The sequence below is a fragment of the Ambystoma mexicanum genome, chromosome 1p (assembly GCF_040938575.1).
Source record: "Ambystoma mexicanum isolate Mex_15411 chromosome 1p, UKY_AmexF1_1, whole genome shotgun sequence".
Classification (NCBI taxonomy): domain Eukaryota; kingdom Metazoa; phylum Chordata; class Amphibia; order Caudata; family Ambystomatidae; genus Ambystoma; species Ambystoma mexicanum.
Window position 1 is genome coordinate 874,652,911 of NC_090921.1, and position 22,399 is coordinate 874,675,309.

A 22,399-nucleotide genomic window follows, 5' to 3' on the forward strand; every position below is an offset into this window, starting at 1 on the left:
CCACTGGTGCACCTTTTGATTGCATAGGTAATGCTCTATAAATGTTACAATGGAGGGATTGCAGGGTGCCCCCAAAATTCAGCCCCATACGTAGTTGCCACCTGACCCTTGGACTTGTACAAATGTAGGGCCGGAGAGACTGTTCCACTGCAACGGCTAAAATACAAATAACGGACAGGATTTCGCTATAGTCAAAGAATAAGGGATGTTTGACTCTTCTCTTGGAGCAGAAGCAGGTCAACCCAGATGGGTTTCACAGCTCATTGTTATCTTGTTAGTATTGTTGTTCAAACATAGCTTTATGGAGCAGAAGCAGGTCAACCCAGATGGGTTTCACAGCTCATTGTTATCTTATTAGTATTGTTGTTCAAACATAGCTTTATTCGGCTGAAACAAAAAACATAAAAGCATCATTTCACCACACAGTTCATAATAAACAATTATAAAACCAGAATTCATCCAGACAAAATACATTAAAAGCAAGAACCAGCGAAGGTTCATACTAAAATATGTATCACAGCAGTCCAAGAGTGCATGATCTTCTTAGCCATGCCCTAAACACATATTTAGCAATACAATACAATGCATTCAAATCAGTGGTGGCTTTACAAAAAATCACAGCTGCAGAAGCGTCTTCAGTGTGTTGTTACGCAACTGGATGTATAATGCCTGAGTGTAACTAGGGCAAACACAGTTTAGGTAAGGCTCAAAGCCCTCTGTCTGTTTCAGTTCAAGATACAAGCAACTAGTGCTCAAATTGTGACAAGCACATTTCATGCTATTAGTAATTGCCTCATGGCAAGATTTTTTCACCTTCACCTTAGAACCAGAAGACAAATGTGCGGGGTTAGACCAGACAACATCCAGGTCTAAACCCACTAGACCCTCTTGAATGAACCTTAGCCAGGGCAGAGAACCGGATCCAGGTGTTTTCAGCAGACTATTAAGCGAATCTCTGTGGTTACCGAATTCGGGTGTACTTCAAATTCTAACCCAGTATAGCAGTGGTTTGGTCGCCAGTACCTCAGACATTGGCTTGAGATCACATTCTCAGCGAGGACTGGCCATTGGTGCACCTTTTGATTGCATAGGTAATGCTCTATAAATGTTACAATGGAGGGATTGCAGGGTGCCCCCAAAATTCAGCCCCATACGTAGTTGCCACCTGACCCTTGGATTTGTACAAATGTAGGGCCGGAGAGACTGTTCCACTGCAACAGCTAAAATAAAAATAACGGACTCCACTACTATTTTTTTTCAGGGTTGCCACAGCCTTTGTATGTTGGGCTGACCAAGTAGGATCCTCTGAAAACCTAACCCCCGGATAGTCATATGAGCGCACCGGCTCCGAAGCACAGCCTTCAACTGAAATCCTCAATTTGATTTTCTTACTGGGTTTCTGGCTTGCTTTCTGATTTGAAAAAAAGATTTCCAAGCTAATAACAACGCTTCAAGTGTAGTTCTGTGTACGTTGTCTAGATCTCAAACATTTCAATTGAATCCAGAATTTAATACAATTGTTAGCCATTTTTGTAATGTTTACACAGCCGGTAGTTACTTCAACTATCAGGATAAATTTAAGGGAGCATTGTAAAGGGAAACATGCAATAGCAGGGACATGCTTAAACCTTTAGCGTCGAGAAACTTGCTTTATGTGCCAACTTGTGCCCACACATAAATCATTTACACAAAAACTCTGCACGTTTTATGTTTTCTACTGTTTAAACATAAAGTTAAGTCTAAAGGTTTTTGGTGGCTCGACCTCCGCATGATGTAAGTTAAGCACTTTTCATAGAGCACTTAAAGTTGATCAATATGCCAAATTAACCCACAAAATGAAACATTTACCCTGAAATTCTGCACACTACATGTTTCCTACTCACTAAACATAACGATAAAGTTTCATGGTTTTTGATGGTCCCACCTGCAAATTATACATGTCACGTATGTTTACTCAGAGCACGTAATGTACCTTTTTGTACAAACACATATATCATTTAACCAGAAACTCTGCAAATGCCATATTTCCTGTTCCCTAAACAGAAATGGGCAGTTCCATGGTTTTTGGTGTCCTAGCCTGCAAATGATTCTTGCTAGCACTTTTCTTAAAGTGTGTAATGTTTGCTAATGTGTCAAATGGGGCCACGACATACATCATTTACTCAAAATATCTGCACATTACATGTTTCCTACTTTCCAAATATACCTGGAAAGTTCCAGGGTTTTTGTCGTCTTAACCTCCAAGTTATGCACTTTAAACACTTTTCTTACAACACTAAATTTCGCTTACTATGCAAATGTGAGCCCAAACATAAATCACCTACCCAGAAACTGCACCTTGCATTTTTCCTGCTCCCTAAACGGCTCCCTAAACATAACTGGAAAGTGCTCACCGTTAATAATGTGCAAATGTTTTGGCACATTTTGGCACATTAACCAGCAATACGCTTTTTTTATGTTGTACGTTTTAGATTGTCCTCTATAGTACAACTTTAGATTACACACGAATAACAACTGCCTGATGCCTGATGAAGTTTAAACACTTACAAACGCACATAATTACACCTTGATTAGAAATTGTGCGTTTTCCACAGCGCTGCTAAAGCGATCTTCTGCACGTGCGTTTCAGTATATTTGTGTTGTAGGGTAACACTGTACTGCATTGTACTACCCAGAAACATTGTAATAATGCGACTTCACAACGCTGGCATTCAGGCCTATTCAATTTTAGAATTGTAAGGGCACATGAACAGAAAAGGGTTGTGTTTTCCCGGCACACACTAGAATAGTGTCAGACATGGCCAAGCAAGGATACTTCCTGGATTAAACTATGTTAGAAGAACAGACTGAATGGGAACCTCCGGAAGCAATCATTAAACTGCCAAACAATGCACAATTATGAATAAAACACCCACTCTCCAAACTGTGCAAACTGGCAAGCAGAATTTGAACATCTTGCACCCATTTTGGCTGACCTTGCATTTCTTTTTTTTATCTGCGTTTTCAACATTTTCTATTTTTTCAAGCATCTGTTTGACAAAATCACCCCAGTCTATGTTGGCTCAATTGCAATGTTATATATGATTCCAAGTAAACGTTTTAGCCGAATAAGCTTTTTTCATACAACTCGTTGATCATCTTGATAATCAGTACATGGTTACAGATGCACTATTGTACAACCACTTCAAATTGGTAACAAATGCGCCCAAGTATGATCATATATCCATACAAAATGTCATTGCAATATGTTTAAATTTAACTTGATTGATTGCAAGTCCCAACTGTTTTCACAGATCATTGACACTAATCACAGATTTACAATTGGGATGTAACCTTTTGGATCTTGTCCATGAAATCAGCACCAAATCAATGTCATGCTTTCCTTAGTCTAAATTGATATATAATTCCTGCAACTGATGTGCATTTAGTGTCTGCTATTTTGAAGACATGTATCGTGTATTATTTCTTCCTCACTATGTTTTGATACAATGTAAACGTATTTCCAAACAAAACACACTGTATGAGCTAAAACCCGCTGTCTCTAAAATCATATACTCACTTAGAGGAAAAGTTAATCCCTCCTTACCATACGTCAGGATTAATTCTCAGCTACATTTCCAGATCATGCATTGCATATATGTTAGGACACACTGGTTATCACAGGTGAGCCTGAGCGAACTTTCTCTGAGTGAGATTTGCGTAGGTTTGCTGATTCCTGGGGATTCTTCTTCAATGGTAAATCTGCCTGAATCACCTTTAGGAGCCATTACTATTCAGGGGAGCTTGGGGGAGTTTGTGACAATTTCAGGCTGGCGAGGGGAAGGCACACACACAAAATCCCTCATATGCCTTTAGTAAGGGAGAGAAAGAATTGCGGGAACGGGAGCAGGTGAGTGAGTCTGGGTTGGGGGCTTAGCAAGAGGAAATGGAGTCCTACGGATCTATGAATGTTATCCAAGTAGGACAGCACATTGAATTCAGCAGCAAGATACCTCAGTAGATTAACGCATCCACCACAGAGATCCATCTGTAACCTGCAGGTCTCAGATTGGAATCTGGGTATGACGAATTTAACCTTTCATCCTTCTGAGGTTGATCCAATTAGTACAGTTGAAGCAAGGAATTGTTGGATTGCATGTCAGATAAGCAGAGTCAGTCACGTGCCAGGGATGCCTAGGTCTGCTTTTCATCATGTAGATGTTGACCAATTGTGTATTGTTCAGATTTATGATAGTATAGTATATGTAGGAAATTCATAATAGACATGGAGCTCTGAGAAGCATGTAGAGATGAGGAAGAGCCATTAAGCAGTGCATGAAGGTTCATCCCAATGAGTTGGCTTCCATAAGGACTATTGGGGTTACATATTTTGCAATGAAGTTGGCCCAAGTGTAAACACAGCTCCTCCACCTTTTCCTCTCATGCCTTCCTGAGGATCTTATCGATCCAGCGCCCTCCTCCCAACTATCTACCCGACTTTAATCCTCCCTACCACTACTGAATGTTCTATCATATTCCCCCTTTGTCTCTCTGACAGCGAAATCACTTCAACGCCATAACCAAATGCAAGATAACATAACATACAATGTATTAATAGGGAGAGTATATGGGTGCAGGTCAGTGAACTCGGAAAGGACAATAGGGTTTAGGAAGACTCAGCCACATGCCAAGTATTCATGATGTAGACTCTGATATTTCCCAAATGAATACCATTTACCTGGTAAGGTCACAATGCTTTGTAATCTGTACCTGGGAAAAACACATGGCATATACCTACAGTAATAGGTCAATGGGTGCACCATACATGCTCCCAAAACGACGGTATACATGTGGGCTGGACAGCACATCATGTGTGCTGCAGCACAACCCTGTGGAAATGTGGAGGCATTCATTGTGAATAAGGTGACCTGCATATCCTCACTGCATTATACATTTGCATTATTTTTTGTGAATTTGGCCCTAAATATTGCTATTATTTTGTCAGTTGCAAACAAGGAGTTAATTTAGGTTTCTGTATTAAAAGCATGGACAGGTTCAAGGCAAGTATCACTTTGCTTTCTTTAAGAATCCCCAACAGGAAAGGTTTTGAACTTCTAACCTATTCTGTTAACTTTATAGATTGTTTGTTTTAACCACGTGTTGCAGGAAAAAGGTCTGACCTCTTCAACCCAATGTTTACAGCAACATTTGATCAACACGAATATTCATAAACTTAACCTGAATCTGTCACCCAAATCTATTAACTGCTTATCCAAATCCGAATCACCATGAAGACAAACACGTTGACCCAGAGCTCTCCTCCCGGCCCAGACAGTAAAATATTAGGGACCAAACAGAAGTACCCAAATATACGAATGTATTAGTCCTTAAAACACTATGCAAGGAAAAATAAAGAAAATCATATCACAGAATACACTTTTTTACCCTAAACTTGGCTAGAACTCTACTGATCGTAGCCAAGTAAGCGAGTGTTAGGGAATGGAATTTGCACTCACGCAATCCCTACGTTTATCCATGCACAGGATAACAGGAATGTGCGATCTGGATCCTTCATCCAATTTTTCGAGTGACCACTGCTGGGGCACTAATCCTCACAAGGAACTCAACTTTTGCCATTGGTTACATTGTTGCAGGTCCAGGTGTTGCAAGTGCAGATGCTAAAGACAGTGTCAGTATTGGGTCCAGTTCTGGGGTGGCTTTGACAGACTTACCGCTGGACGGACCAGACACCTCATAAAAGCTGTCACATACCTCTAGGAAACAGCAGAAGCAGGGCAGCAGAAAAGAAATGTCAGCCAGGGGTCACAAGGCAGCAATCATGTCAGCGGTTAATATTGGCATCCAGGAAGGCCCTGGCGATCCATGAAGCAAAGAGGTTATTTCTAACAATGGGCAGCCTGCAGGATATTACTGGGCTAAATGTGACATCGTTGAACAGCAGGCCACATGTGCAGGGTGTAGGGCTGGTTGATCATACTAGTCCAAGCAATGGAGCACTGAAGGAGGTCTTCTGTGGTCGCCGTAAAAACAGCAGGGCTAGTCTGGGAGATGGCTTTGGCAATTCAGTGTTTGCTTTGCAGCAGTCTTCTGGATCTTCAGCACAGGCTCTTTTTCTTCAGAATCCTGGCTCCAATGGATTTCATGAGAAGCAGCGGCAGAGCGCCTCTTCCGATTCCAGATTTGGACTGAGGGCTTCCCCAGTCTAACATTAGCAATGATTTCCACCATTCAAATAGGCAAGGGCTGTACACTCAGGGACATCCCAAAAAAACAAATCTCCCCAGCAACAGACACTTCCAATCAGGAATCTATATTGGCACTAGACAGTCTGAAACCATCCGGACCAGTTCACCCAACGAAGGCACTTGCCCATGAGCCCAAGCTGGATCCCGGGAAGTGGATTAACTTATGTTGTGTTTCCTGACCTAATAAGGCAGGAAGCTGGCCAAAAAACAAAGGTGGCCAAAGGACAGGACTTAAAACCCCAGCATATGGCTAATTTGAGTATAAGGTACTAGAAATGCACTATGCAGTAAAAAGTAGTAGTGCACCAGAACAGTAAGTAAAACACTGTTCACTGCCACCATTCTTTCCTAGGCACGTATAAAAGGTAAAAAGGATATTCCAGAAAATAATGGAATCAAATATACAAAGTACCCTGGCCACCTTTCACTATAAGGAGATGTGTGCTACAGTAAAAACTACACAGGAAATCATGAGAGCGTACACAGTCCTCTGCACCCATACCCTTATGCGCTGTTCAGTGCCCCGAAAAAATATGAGTCGAGTGAAGCTACAAAAAAAGCGGTACTTGCTTCCAAAGTCAGGTTAGGGTTCATGACATAGCACATAGCTGAGGATTCCATTGATGTCAATGGAAGGAAAGTTTCAAAAAGACACATCTTTCCTAAATCCCACCCCCAATAAAGGAGAAAAATAAGAGCCCCTGGTGTCTTGCCACAAACATCCACCTTTCACAGCTTTCAACATCCCTCACACTGCAAGAGCCATGATTCTCACACTTCATCACAGGTTCAGTTTCTGCCCTGACAAGACAGATCTAGCTTTGGCAGTGCTGGAGTCACAGATTTGATGAGCTATCGTAAGTGTGGATATCACACTGACAGAAAAGCCATAGATTTTGTGGCTCAGGGGGGGCTTCCTCTGCTTTGCTCTGCTTTCCTCAGGTCTCTGTAGACATGTGGGAGGCAGAGGAAAAGTCCAGGTCTCCTTGTAATGTGGTCACAGCAATGTATTAAGTAATCTTTGATTATCCTGGGTGTTAGTCTTAGCAGTGGTGGTGCGAGTAATGGTTACATAGCTTACCATAACTGGCAAATTTCTTGGGGTTTTCGATTTTACTTGTAAACATAACGTCCCTTTTTTACTCTGAATTTGATAGGATTTTATCAGTGTAACTTAGCCATAACGAACCTTTAACAACATTTTTTCACTGAATTGTATAGGTTTTTGTAAGTGCAACTTAACAATAACGTCCCTTTTGCAAAGTTATTTCAGTGAATTTCATACATTTTTATTAGTGAAAATGATGTTACATCTCTCTAATCTCTTTTTTAACATACATGAAAGAACTGTAAACCTCCTTTACCAAACATATATTTTGCCCACGCATACTGATTTATGTCGTTATCAGCAGCGCTAGCTAGGGTTGCAATCATGGTTGAATAGCCTAGGGCATGGGGCTCGGCCATGACCCCACCAAACCAACCAACCCCCATTATCCACTGCACCTACCCTGCATCCTAGTTCAGTGTTCCTATTCACTCATAATGTGACCAATGGCCAGTGCTCATGACTCACAGCCTTGGCCAGTCTCCACAATCCGTGAAGCATGGGCTTTGGCCATATCTCATGCCCGAAGAAGCAAATCAGAGTAGACATGTTTCCTTGCTGAGGACGAGGCCCACTGCCCAGGAGCCAAAGTTATATCACTGTTTTTTGTAGTTACTTTTTGACACGTTGGAAAAAGTAAAACACAGGACAGATTTGCAAAAGCGTGTTTTTATTTCCTTGCTGATGTTCCTCACACAAGTTTGCTGCAATCCCGTCCGGCACTTAGGCTGCAGCCACAAGCACTTTTTATTTCCCCATTGAAACCTGGGCTTTGCACAAGTGTCATGCCCCAATAAGCAAATCAGAGTAGGCAGTTGTCCTTGTTCAGGGCCAGGCCCAAAGCCCAGGCACAAAAGTTATATCATTATTGTTTGTACTTGCATTTTGACACTTTGGACAAAATAAAATAAAGGACAGATTTGCAAAAGCACGCTTTCAGTTCCTTGCCGATGCTCCTCGCACACTTTTTCTGAAATTCCGTCCAGCACTTCAGGTTGTAGCTGCGATTAGAATCATTTTTCCCATTCAAACATATCCCAATTTTTAAAACCTTTACCACATAGACGGTCCCTGGTGGCCATGCCACTTAAACCCGATTGCCGGTACCTGGTGGCCATGGCCAGTGGTCAGATTGTCCGGGTCATGACAATCTGCCCAATGGCCATGGCCACAGGCTACACCTCAGTCACCAAAGGTATATCACTAGTCTTTGCACCTACATTGTGACATTTTCAAAAAATAAAACACAGACACATTTGCGAAACCATGCTTTCAGGTCATTGCCAATGCTCCTCGCACAAGTTTGCTGAAAATCTATCATTGTTTTATTTTTTGAAAATTGTCAACATGTAGATACACAAAATGAGTGATATAACTTAGCTCCCACTTGGCAAAATCCATTCAAACTTTGCACAAACATTCAAGGTCGGGTCTATAATCATTTTGCAAACCTATGCGCAGATTCACAAAAAGGTAGCTGGCGCCCCTCTCTAGAAAGAGCATGGCATGAAAACCTGTTCTGTGTTTTTTTCTCACTTTGAGAGTCTGCAGCCATCACTTTTTGTTCACTGTACTTGTCACAAAGGAGGGATAACCATTTGCATATCAGTCTTTGTTCCGCCCATAGGGCAGTCCAGCCCCGAAATGCCTGGCAAACCTCCTTTGAACAACAGTGCCAACAGCAACCCCAGACACATGTTTCGGCCTAGTCGGGCCTCATCAGTGAGGTGTAGCTGTGACTCTCTGAGCACAGTGAGCAAGGGGTCCATGTCTGGGTTCCCCCAGGTAGCTTAGGGTGACCAACCCAAGTTCCTTGCAAAATTACAAAAAAGGTAGCAGGCGCCCCTCTCTAGAAAGTACATGGCATGATAACCTGTTCTGTGGTTTTTCCCACTTTGAGAGTCCTCAGCCATCACTTTTTGCTCACTGTACTTTTCACAAAGGAGGAATAACCATTTGCTTATCAGTCTTTGTCCCACTCACAAGGGCATTCCAGCACCGAAATGCCTGGTAAACCTCCTTTGAACAATAGTGCCAACAGCATCCCATGACATGTGTTTCGGCCTAGTCGGGCCTCATCAATGAGGTGTAGCTGTGGCTCTTTGAGCACAGTGAGCAAGGGGTCCACATCTGGGTTCCCCCAGGTGACCCCAAGTTCCTTGGAAAAATACAAAAAAGGTAGCAGGCACCCCTCTCTAGAAATAATATGGATTGATAACCTGTTCTGTGTGAGAGTCTGCAGCCATTGTTTTTTGCTCACTGTACTATTCACAAAGGAGGAATATCCAATTGCATATCAGTCTTTGCCCCGCCCACAAGGGCAGTCACCGAAAGACCTGGCAAAGCTCCTTTGTACAAGAGTGCCAACAGCAACCCCAGACACGTGTTTCGGCCTAGTCGGGCATCATCAATGAGGTGGAGCTGTGCATCTCTGAGCACAGTGAGCAAAGGGTTCACGTCTGGGTTTCCCCAGGTAACCTAGGATGACCAACCCCAAGTTTCAGTCTTTTCACAGCTATATCCGAGGCTACAAAGGACTACAGACAACCCCGGGTATGAGTAGTTCTTTTCCTGCGGCTATATATTTTAGGATGTCAGGGTTTCATTTCTTTTTGAAAGTTATTTCTATAGGTATAGCAACATTGTGGGTCAAACATGGTAGGTATTTGGGACTCTTTTTTGTGTTGGCTGTGTGTTTTCAGGCTTTTCTACATGTGAGATTTTGGCGAAAACGAGAAGAAATGAGTTCAACGAAATTATAATAAAAAGGATCCATCATATTCTATTTTTAGTGACACATGCACTGTATTTTAGGTTGTGTGTTGTTACTTACGGTGTTATGTTGTATGGCTGTGGAATGTTTGCTTACCAAGTCTACCGTTATGTATTATTCTCTGCTTGCTTTATTTTCAGCTACTATATATAAGTGCATGAGTAGTGTTGTACTGTATTGATATTTTAAGTTGTACTGTAGTGTAACGCCTGAAGTGAGGCCTTCTTTTTATCCTATAGGGACACTGTATATGTAGGGACACTGTGAGAAATGCCACTACATTCAGAGGAGGCAGTAAATAGTGGCAGGGGGTCCATGTGGAAAATACAGACATCAAATAGCTGGTGCACATTACAAACGGAAAGGCACACATTCGTTTTGAAATGGTCTACTTCACGGTAAACAGGTCATCTCTCCGGTTTGCACTGTGTACATACTAATCTGAACTAATTAATTAACACCCCTTCCCCATAATGTGTGTCATGTTATTAACAAATCAGTGCAAAATGGGCAGATAAGATGTGATAAATGAGGTGTTTTTAAAACGTGCAAGCACAGTTTGTGGCTGTGATTACATTACACAAACTGTGAGTAAGAAATGCACTGTTGCGAATTCACTATTGTATGCTGAAGGAAGCAAATGTTGCAGATATATTTGGAAAAACTATTCACCAAGGGGAAAAATACTGACCAGCTAGGGTGATGTGCGCACATCACTGAAAGAGGCAGGTCCTGTTGATTGACAGCGATAGCACTTAAATTCAAGACACGGGGGGGGTGTAGGCAGATGAACAGCAGACACGCAGGCGCAGGAGTCTAGCAGAGCTGCACTGGGAGATAGCAGGAGACAATGATAGATGGGGGAGCAGTTATCCTGGCAGAGAATTTGTGCATCCCTGCGGGGCTGGAGTGTACAGAGGTCGCAACACTACATTTGTTGCCAAACTGAGCAGAGGGGTGTTCCAGAGATAGCAGAGCAAGAATCTTCTCATGTGTAAGGTAGATATGCCTGTCCAAAAGCGAAGGCAGGCACAATTGAATGGTTGTGTTTTTTATTTAGCTAGACAGAAGGGGCTCTTTTCATGCAAGGTTCCATTTCAAGCAAATGCTTTTTTTTTTAAAGTTACAAGATCTTGTTATTGTGCGTGGCTTCTGCCAAGTTCCACGATCCAAGGTCGGAGTGAATTGAATACATTTCATTTTGTTATTGGGCTGTGTTTATTTTGAAATTCTCTTTCCCTGTTTCTTCTTGCTTATCCACATTCGCACTGTCAGATGAGTTTCTGTTTAAATGTTGCATTCCGTGATCAGTAAGTTATTTGCCATGATAAAAATACATTACACAATTCACTAGGTGCTCTGATACATTTTTAGGGCATTTGGGTTATGTAATTTAATATATTATGGGCTCTGCAGTTAGACAGTGTGTATGTGTGTGTGGTATGTCAGCTGTGCATGTTTATAACTGAACAGATCTGGCATCAAGTCAGTAGCCCGGCCGCATAGATAGGTTGCTGGGAATAACAAGTGACAATGTCAAAATCAATCCAAGTGTAATAAGTCTGGCAATTTCCCTTTAGCGGTGACCCGGGATGAAGTACAGGTTTTAGAGTATTCTGAAGGCAGGATTACCACAATAACATTATACCACCACACTAACACTATACCACTTTACCACAATAAAAGAATACCATGTGATTAGGTATATCTCCCCAGACGAAAATCTCTAACAATACAATGTTTGTAACCGTGGTTATAATTAAAGACAATGAAATGTAACCGCAGGTATATAAAACACTTTTATTTTATGTTATTGTATTTGTGTATTTGTAGGTCATAAGCACTCCTAAAAAAGAACTGTGTTGGGGTCACTGAGTGTAGTATTTTAGCACATCTGAACTTCTGTTTTGATGTTTTGAAGGAACACAGCATTTCCTTAGGTGTACTCCATCAGGTCTTTTGAAACTGATCCTTTAGTACTATATGTTGTTGTTCGCAATCCATAATTGGTTGTAGTCTCTCATGAATGCTGACACTGTTTTATTAACATTTCTCCTGTATTTCTCTATTTTACCATTACATCTGTTGGTCCATCTCCATTTTTGCCTCTGAGTCAGATTGGAAAATATGAAGCTGGTGTGAGGAATTTGTTTTGCCATGTCTTGTTTGATGATTAAAGTAAGGGACACACCTCGTACATTCCCCAAATCATTGTCTCCAATTAGTATGATGTCTGGGTGCCCTGTGGAAAAACAGTTTTTGTGGGATTCCCCACAATCCAAATCATTTAATTGTAAAATCTCTGAAACCTAGGCCAATGTTAATATTTAGTTTCTCACAAAAAGCCAGTAAGCAAAACAACCAACTTTCTCTGATCAGCGACACAGTTGTCAAACCAGCGATGACATCTGCAGTCTTTCTCTGTTTCCAGGAAAATGATTCCTAGTTTGAATTTCTAGTGGTTTGTATGAGCAGGGTTTGTATGATGTTTGTGTTTTGTAGTTTCTAATTGGTTGATGGTGATGCTGTAATTATCCGTGGCTATCCAGGAGCCACCCAGCACGCAGCATTGCTATTCATGGGTAGATACCACCCCTGCATGCAGCCGCGGCTTTATGAGGATAAATGGCAATCCATGTGTTTATGGACGTGTGGTAGCCGCAGATATGCAACATTTTGGGTTGGCTAGCATCTTAGGTGCATTGAGTGTTTTGGGGATTGCAAAAGACTAGGTCAATGGAAGAAGAACATGAGAAGTGGAGGTGTAGGGATGGTAGGCATGTTGGGCATTGACATGTAGACATGGTAGGCATTTTAAATCCGTAGTTGTTGCAGATAGCCGCAGGTATCAGCAAATGGCCATGAAGGGCTGTTGTATAATCCCTTCTATAAATAGCACGTGCATAGGCACGTCAATGCTTTTCAACATTTAATTGGTTTTACCCATAGAAGCTTTTGTATTTGTAGCCGCTATAAACATACATTTTCTGTGCAATAATCATATTGTTATGTGGAGGATACAGTACAGAGTTTTAATTGTGTTTGTTATTTGATCTGGGTAGTTCTCTTATTTTATTTGGAGTTTTGAAGTCTGGATTAGTTTGATTTTGGGTTTGCAAAAGATTCACACATAGCCGCGGATACAAAGCAGGATCTGCAGTTGCGACTGATAGCCGTGGCTATGAAAGGTGCTCGGTTGGGGAAAAATAGATTTCTGTGAGTTTCATATTTTGTTATTGGTTGTTGGTACTTTTCTATTTTTGTAGCTGGCTGTGATAGGTTGTGGGGAAAATGTGTCCTCCATTTTAGTAGTTTTATTAGAATATAGTCCTCTTTTTTTGTTATTTATTTTTGAAAGTATAAAAGCCACCATTTTTTGCAGTGTTATCCTTTTGATTCCAGAACTCCCACTGTGAAGGTGGCAGGAGTATGACTGGTGTGAAAGTGTTCATACATTTTTACATTTTTGAAGGTTTATTTGCTGTCTTGTGTGTGTTAGTTTTTTGTACCACTGCTATCAGTTGGTCATTATGATTGTTTTCATCTGCTTTGATTGTGTGGCATGCGTTTAATGCATTTGACGAATATGGATCTATAAAAAAAGATGCATCAATTAATGACATTTATATGCAGGCATTTAGTTTTTGTGTTTATGTTAGTGACATTGAAAGGTTTATTTGATTGTATTTTTGGAATGTTTAAGGCTTTTTCATGTTTGCAGGTTTTTAGAGTGTTTTGTGAGGTAGTTGAATTGATGGTGGTTTGCAGGTTTAGTTTAGTCATTTTTTGTGTGTGTTTTTGTGTGTGTTTTTTATTGTAGTTGTATCGATCTCATCATCCCAGTGGACTCTCACTAGATGTTGTACAGGTAACTCCTGTGAAAGGTCAACCTATGTTCAAAAAATAGCAGTGCTTTTGGAGATGGAAGCAGACATCAGCAGACTGTTCATAAAAAACCTTCTTTGTGACCTTCTAGCATTTCGGATGATTCATTAAATGCAGGTGTTTTAAGGCTCTGGCTGTTGGTGGCAGCACATCAATGTGTGGTGGTTGATTTTGTACAACCACCGCTCACAGCTTCAGTGATGAGGGAAGATGAAATTTAAGTCAAAGATGGTGATGTTGTTGCAGTGGTGGATGGAGGTGCTGCAGCAGAATATTGGAAGGTGCATGGTGTAGAATTGTGTTGCAGAATGTGCAAAGCACCTCATCTGCTGATTTCTGGAACAGTGTTCTTTGGCTTTAAAGAAGTGCCAACTGTCAGCAGTGGTTTTCATCCTATTTGTCTTTTTCCTTGATTTTGATGGATTCAGAACCAAAATGATAATGTCATCACGGCTGTTACTATCATGGTTACTTTACTAGTGTTTCTACCCGTGTGATTGTTTCCTATCCCTTTTTCTCCCAGTTTAATTACCCTACCCTACCCTATTATCTCTTGTTCTCCAAGTTTATTTAACCTTCCCATCGTTTATCCTGCACCCTCCCAGTATAATGGTATTTGCTTATTTTCACACAGTTTATATATCCCTGTTTTGTTCTTTTAGTGGTATTTTCATATATTTGTTTGTTTTTTAAACATTTTTATTTTTATTGAAATTGGTTTAGTTATGACATAAGCAAATACGTTAAAACATACATTTTCATAAAGAACATAGCAAGATAACACACTTTCTGTAGATAAAACATGCGCGTAGGTATCAAGGAAAACCGACTATACTTCCTTTGCAGGGCTTTTGCTTGGATTGAAAGAAGTTTCATTCTATTGGTAATTTCGTTTTTGTCGGGGATGTCCGCTATATCAGAATTGATGTTAAATCCAAGGTATTTATACTGATGTATTATGTCAAGTGGGTAATTGGTGATAAACCAGTTGATTTTAATTTTGATTTTTTTTTGCTGAATGCTGAACAATTAAAATGTTCATTTTTTTAATGTTAATTTCCAGTTTGTTTAGCTCAGCATATTGCGATAGAGCAGCCAATTTCCTCTGGAGGCCTATAGGAGTTTTATCAAAAAGAACCATATCATCTGCATATAATAAATAAAGTATAGTTCGGGATCCTAAACGTGGTGATCATCAATTCTTTAAAAAAGTCACAAATATAAAAATTAAAAAGTATTAAAGCAAACGGACAGCCCTGTTTTAGCCCAGTGTTTGTTCTTATTGTGTTTGACAAGAGACCGTCTGTTGTCAGTTTTATTTTTATGCTCATATTCGAGTAAAACAATAAAAACAAGTAAAAAATATAAGAAGGGCAGTTGGCATTTAAAAGTTTTTTCCATAGCAAGGATCGAGAGATAGAAGCCCTCATTACAACACCGGCATTAAACTATGGCGTTATTAGCACCATGGTTGGTGCCCGTGTTGTAACGGTTCTGCCATGGTTCAATGGGCAATTACCACCCCATTCCAAGGTTGGCGGGTGGTAATTCCCCATTGAACCATGGCCCTTCCCCATTCCCATTTTTGCCCCATAGGGCTCTATCGGAATGGCGAAGGCGCTAAGTACGGTACCGCAAATTGTGGTACCGTACTTAGCACCATGTTCCCTTTGCGGGTCCCTACTTTAACGGCTGGTGTAGACCAGCCGTTAAGGTCGGGTCCCGCAAAGGGACCTTGTAATCAGGCGCTAATGGGTTAACAGCGCCGCAGCCTTTTACGGCGCCGTTAACCCATTAGCGCCAGGGTCGTAATGAGGCCCAAAGTCAAATGCTTGTTTGAAGTCGACTAAAGCAAGATATATTGGTTGTTTCTTGCAAATAGCTTGGGCTTTGAGTATGGCAATAATAGGTAGATTTAATGATGTACCTATGCCCGGAACAAAACCAGATTGATAGGGATCTATTAATTGCTGCTCATGGAGCCATTTTGTGAAGTCTCTAACCACAAGGCTTTGCTAAGATTTTTCCTGGCACATCCACAAGCACTATTGGGCGATAGTTGATTGGGCATGACCTATCCCCGGATTTGAAAATCAGGATTATAATTGTCTCCTGCCATTATGGAGGAAATGTATTTTGGTTTATGACATTTTTAAAAATCAAGTATAGAACATCAGGGTTTTCCTTTAGAATGGCATTTGTTATCCTGTCAGGACCAAGCGCACGCAAATTATTCATTTTCTTGATTAAGATAGTTATATCCAGAGCGTCAAATTCTAAGGCTTTGATATCAGGGCTACTTTGATTCTTAGCGACGAGATCTTCTTCAGGTTTGAATAGAAGTTTCTCATAATGTGTTGACCATGTCAGCTGGTCAATGCAATTTAATAAAATCGATTTCTCAGCTGCTGTTTCTGTTCTGTTTCTTATTTTCCATATTTCCCCTGCTTTTTGGGAGAATAGGGCTTTTAGCATTGATTCAGCATTATTTTGTTTTGTTGTCGCTATTATTTGCTTAATTTGATTTCTATATTTATTTTTTATTTGTTGTTTTAGAAATGTATTGTCATATAAAGGTAGTAGTCTTATATCGCGCCTTAATTTTGATCTAAGATTGGCTATATCAGGGTTCCATTTGTGTTTATGCGCAAAGCTCGGTTTGCTGTATTGTGTACTTGACTGAATAATAATCTGAATTAGATCATTGTAATGAATATTATCCACCTCCTCTTGTTTTCGATGCAAGAGTTGTCGTAAATAATACGAAAGGGGGTCCACCGAATTCTTGTCCTCGCATTGTTTATTTCGATTGGGACCTTGTAACAATCAGAATTTAATTTAGTATGTGATCTCCAAGATATTTCCACCAAATAATGATCACTTGCTGTAGTTTGTGTAATTTGGAAGTTCGCTATTGTTTTAATTGAGTTATTGGAGATAAAGACGTAGTCTAGAATAGACTGGAAATTACCTCTCGACCAAGTAGGTCTTGGGGGTACATCGTTAGGAAAAGTACCATTTAATATTGTGAAATTTCAAGTTTTCATTAGCAATAGCCAATTAGCTGGTCTCGAGTTTCTTGAATTGTCCGAGGATTGTATCAAATTCATGTTAAAATCGCCGGCAATTATTGTGTTGGTTATTTCTGGTTCAAGAAGAATTTGGTCAAGAATTGACTCAATATTGTCAGCAAATTTGGAAGAAGTCACAGAGGCTGGGTTCCAGTATATATTTATAATTGCAGTCTTAGGAAAGAATGGATGATCTTTGTTGGAAGTCGTGATTAAGACTGGTTGGATCCCAGGATTGGGCTTTTCCATGCGGTAATAGATAACTGGGAGTCAATTCTTACTGCTATAAGAAGCCCACCTGCTGGTCTGCCCTTGGCTGGTTTGGAGGCATTAATTGCTACAAGTTGATGATCAGGCCAAACAGGGGTACTGGACATCCATCTTTCCTGTAACAAAGTGACATCATAATTGTTAAATATGAGTGATTTGGAATTAAGTAGATGGGAGAAACCGCGAGTATTCCAAGAGATCAGGGTGCACTGGTGTTGAGGCACCCTATATGGCTAGAAGTCCTCCTTTTCAAGGGATCTAGCACTAGATACCCACGCCCATTTAGATTGTTGTGGAGGAGGTTGGATTTGGGAGTTTGTATTACAGTTGGTACACGAAGAGTTCGGAAAGGACTGTGAAACAAATTGGTTTTTTGATCCCACCATTTGCAGATGGTCAGGATTGGGGATCGGAGGGGATATAGGTTCAAGTAAAAGACCTTTTCTGAAGTAATAGCTGTCATTGATCCCAGACATAATTTTTGACAATTAAAGATGCTATTTTGACGTCAACAATGTCTTCATGGGCTTAGATAGGATAGGAAACCCCATCAATATTCGCTGAATTAATGTGTTTTAACTGCGGGATGGAGTGGAATATTGTTAATATAGTGGCCCAATTTGGAAAGGGATCAGAAAAAATTATGTCAATCATAGTGAGTCTCAAGGTTTCATTTGATAGGACTTTGGGTAACCATTCTTCCTCTTGTGAAACTTCTTCATCTGGGGAGGTGGAATCAGGCATGCCACCTGGAAGTGGTGAATTAGGAGAATCTTCAGCATTTTTGGTTTCTGAAGAAGGTAAGGGGATGGCTTTATTAGCCACTATAGCGCCTTGGGCTCTCGTCGGAGAGTCTTTAGGAAAAGGAGCTCTCTTCACCAGTTTTTTCTTTTTTGTTCAAGGGTCGTGAACAGATTTGAGTCATGATCTAATACAATGCAGAAAATTGGGTTTGGGGATGTTGGTCTGGATTGATCTTGGTGTAAAATTTGATGAACCGTTTCTAAGACAGATATGTTATTATTCGAATAAACCGATAAGTTCAAAAGATCATCACTTAGTATATCATTGTTTGTAATTTCAACAGTACTAGGAGGTAATACAGGCTAAAGGCAAGGTGATATTGAAACAGAGTTCTTACCTTTGAGAGACATCACACCTGCCAATGGCAGCTCAGGACCCGGAATGAGATCTTTCGGAGGGTGAGCAGAGGACTCTCGTGCTGAAGGCACAGTAACAGGCACATTTTGCTGAGGAGGTAAGGTAATATTGGCTACAAACTGTTTAGATTTAGAAGCAGCTAGTTTTTATGTCAGAACTTGATTCTTTGTTTTTCTTGGTTGCAGATTCTCTGATGACGGATCTGCTACAGTATTCGAAATGTGTGATTTTTTCGACTTGTTATGTCTTTTGCGTTTTCGTCTCTTGTTCTGTGAAGGACGATTAAAGATCTCATATACTGGACTGTTTTCTGTGGGAGATATGGGAGTTGGATCAGATTCAGGACATATTTCCTCCTCCGGAGCAGATGGTATCTCAGGGGGACTAGAGATCGATGGGGTTGGAATTTGATTCTCATTTTTAGGGGCCGGTGCTTCAGGGGGAAGTAAAACATTTTTAGCGTTGAGTTCAGCTTTCAAAAATATCGGAAAGTTTAATGCCAACCAATCACTTTTACTAATTAGGTTGTTTAATAGTAGATCCTGAGAGCAAGCACGGGAATCAAGTAGTTCAAAAAGTTTGGTAAGTGTGAATATCAAGGTTTTTATGGCCGTGAGGGCAGATTCCACAGCAAGGTTAGGAAATGTAGGAAAGCCAAAAGAAGGGCGAGGGGTAGGTTTTGTAAATGATGGAACTTCTGAATTTTCTGATAGCGCAGAGTCCAGGTTTGAAATTATGCCATTGGGGCAGTCAGTCGGAAACAGTTCAGGTGAATTGGACAGCCTAGATTCCGCGAGTTCATTGACTGTGACTTTTTTTGCTAGAGGAAAGGAAGCAACACCATTTGCAGAGGACGGATTTTGCGTTGAATAAGCAATTGGAAAATTAGAGAGAGGGCTAGGAGTTGATTTGTCTTTTTTTTGTTGATTTATGTCTTTCCTTTTTTTTTCCTCTGCTGACTCAACATTATAAAAAGCAGAGTTTAGAGATCCGATGTTCGACCCATTTAGAACCTCTGAATAGAGGGCTGGATGAGGCAGTGGTTTTGGTTCATGGAATGTTTTAAGGGATAACTCAGGAACAAAGCATGGAGTGTGAAAAGCTTGTTCATCAAGAGGGGAGGGTTGGATCTCATAGCATTTTTGCATAGTTCTATCAGACAAACAGTTTGCAGAAGGTTTCTCAACATCTTTTTTCGAATGGATGGTGTTTAGATTTGCAGTCTCTTGAAAATGGGGAGTCAAAGATGTGGGACAGAGACTCTTGTGTGATAGACCCTGAACCACAGGGCATCCAGCAATTGCAGAAATTTGGAAGCAGGGGCGGGTGTGTACAGGAAAATGGGGAGCATAGCAAGGAGGAGGATGCGGCATTCCCGAGGTTAGCCTAAACATATTTTGTAGTAGTACAGATAGACAAATAAAGAGCGTGTTAGATTGTTTAACAGCCGTTTACAGGATATGCACTTAATGGTTAAGCTTTTGATGAGAAGGAACACAAATTATGTAGAGCATTTTTTATTTTTTTATTTTTTTTAAATAAGATATTTGTGGGCACAGCGGGGAGCTTTAGAGCAGCGGTAAGCCGTGAAATCGCAGAGCTCAAAGCTCTGTCCCCAGCAGAAAGAGGAATCAACAGGGAGCCAGGAGAGCAGGAGGGCGGAGAGCTTGATGTAACATGAGCAACCAAGCGGCTTCAAAGCGGCGAGAGAGCCGCAGGATAATGAGACTCGGTGCTCCTCAACACAGGGAGGGGGGGAATAGAACAAGGAGCAGGGGAGCTTCAAGGCGAGTATCACGGCAACCAATAGGCTCCACACACCACCCGGAACCAACAGAGTAAGAATAGCGACTCACAGAGGAGTAAAAAAAAAGGAAAAATAGAGCAGAGTGCCACAGCAAACAGCAACACCGCGGCACAGCGGACAGTCAACAGTACTTGCGAGTACTTGTGGTGGTGCACGCGTGCTGGTGCGCGCAGATGCTGGTTTTTGAACGCACGTCCAAGTGGGCGTGGTTAAAGATAATCACAGGGAAAATAAAGGAATATTAACGTTAGTAGACGCAGTATAAGCGTATTATGAAGTCCACATAAGTCCTCATTAGTTTCCAGTTGGTATAAGTTGGGGTAGATAGTTGTACCCAAGATAGATCCAGTAAGCAGGACGAACAGCAGCAGGAGCAGCAGGACCCGCCAGACAGCCGCCAGTACTTGCGAGTACTTGCGGTGGTGCGCGCCATATTTGTTTGTATTATTGTATGTGTTTTTTTAATCCAAGTTGGATTTATTTTTTCCAATGACCCAATGATTAGTATGTGCAAAGAGAACAATAGTGTTGCATGCACAAATGTTGTGCCTTATATAGTGCATGTGATGCACTGTATACAATATATGAGGGTAAAAAACTTATGTATTAAATTGTGTTTATTATAGTGGGTGAACTGATTATGTTTTCCTTTTTTTCAGACAGAAGGATATATATTTTTTTAAACACAGATCAATCACAGTGGCCACGGTCTTGTCCAATGGGCTGCTGGATTTTGGAGGTGTGGGTAACCGCAGCAAGGACTGGGGGAAACCTAGCTGTAGGTTCAATAATTTATACCCACGCCTATAGCTGTAATGCGCAAAAAGTACCCTCTTTTTATGTACTCTTTTTTCTGTCAATTCTGTTATTAATATTTTATATTTGGTTTATGAAAATAAACACATACCATCTTATAGCGGAGACTACAAAACATGGGGTGTCAATGGATTTTTTAGTAGCCCCCGGCTGTACAAAACTTTGGAAAAAATTAATGAAATGTGGAAAGAATATTTAAGATGTATTGAGTGTAGTGTTTGTAAACAGTTATTGTAAAATTTTAAAAACGTTGTATACATTAACATATTTGAAAAAGGTCAATAAATATGCAAAAAAATGTTTGTTGACAACAGATTTATTTGGGAGGATGTGGTTGGGGTTTTCTTTTTATTTTAGTTGGAACACATGATGCATCTTCTTCTTTAGCCCAATTATCAGAATTTCTACTGTCCATGATTTGTTGTACATTTTCAATGTCCTTTTTCTTTTTCAATATGAATTAATAGTTGTTATAATTCTGTTCATGTATCCATAATTAGTTTGGTGAGTATTGCTTGTGATGCTTCTTGCTTGATTCTACTTGATACTTGAATGACTTCTTCCTGCCAGACAATTTAAGATATAATACACTTAAAAAATATTTGTGTTGGTTGTATTCACATTTGATAGTAGGCAGATGAAGTATATCTGTTTGGTGACTGATATTTGTTCCTTAAAATTTTATTATTAGTCTCATTTTAAATAAATATAACTCATGGACTTACAAAATCCTGAACGTGGTGCATTTTCTTCTGGTTCATTTTCTTCAGCATTTTCTATTTTAATGTCTTCCTCTGTAAGATGATTGTCCTCCAGCCATTGCATGTTGTTTTCCATTTTAGTGTGGTAGGAAGAAATACTGCTTTTCACTTCAGATATTAGAATTAGCAAAGGAGGAAGAGTACATGAGGAGAGAAGGTGGAATGTTTGTATGTACTTTCTGATTGGTTGTTCATTGTCTGTGTGGTGGGTGGTTACCAATAGGATGTCAAGTACCTCAGATGCTTTTGAATTGTTGAACCTATCAGAGAATGTATTTTTTTAGTGATGTTTATATATGCCAATAAAATTGTAGATTATGTTGTATTATTGTATTAAGGGTTTTGCTACATAGTACATTTGTATTGCTTGAGAGTGAGGTGTAGTTGTAGGACATTTTGGTGTGGTACATTTATTATTTGATTGGATATTTGAAACATGCAGTCAATTTTAGAAGGAAAGGATTTTCCTTGTTCAGAAAACTGTGGAGAGTTTGAGAATGTT

General features: G+C 40.4%; 1 long non-coding RNA gene across 1 annotated transcript in view; it reads right to left on the reverse strand.

Moving 5' to 3' along the window:
* LOC138566378 (uncharacterized) overlaps window positions 1–22,399 on the reverse strand; it is a 54,975-nt gene that overhangs the window by 878 nt on the left and 31,698 nt on the right. The gene's annotated exons all lie outside the window — the stretch shown is intronic.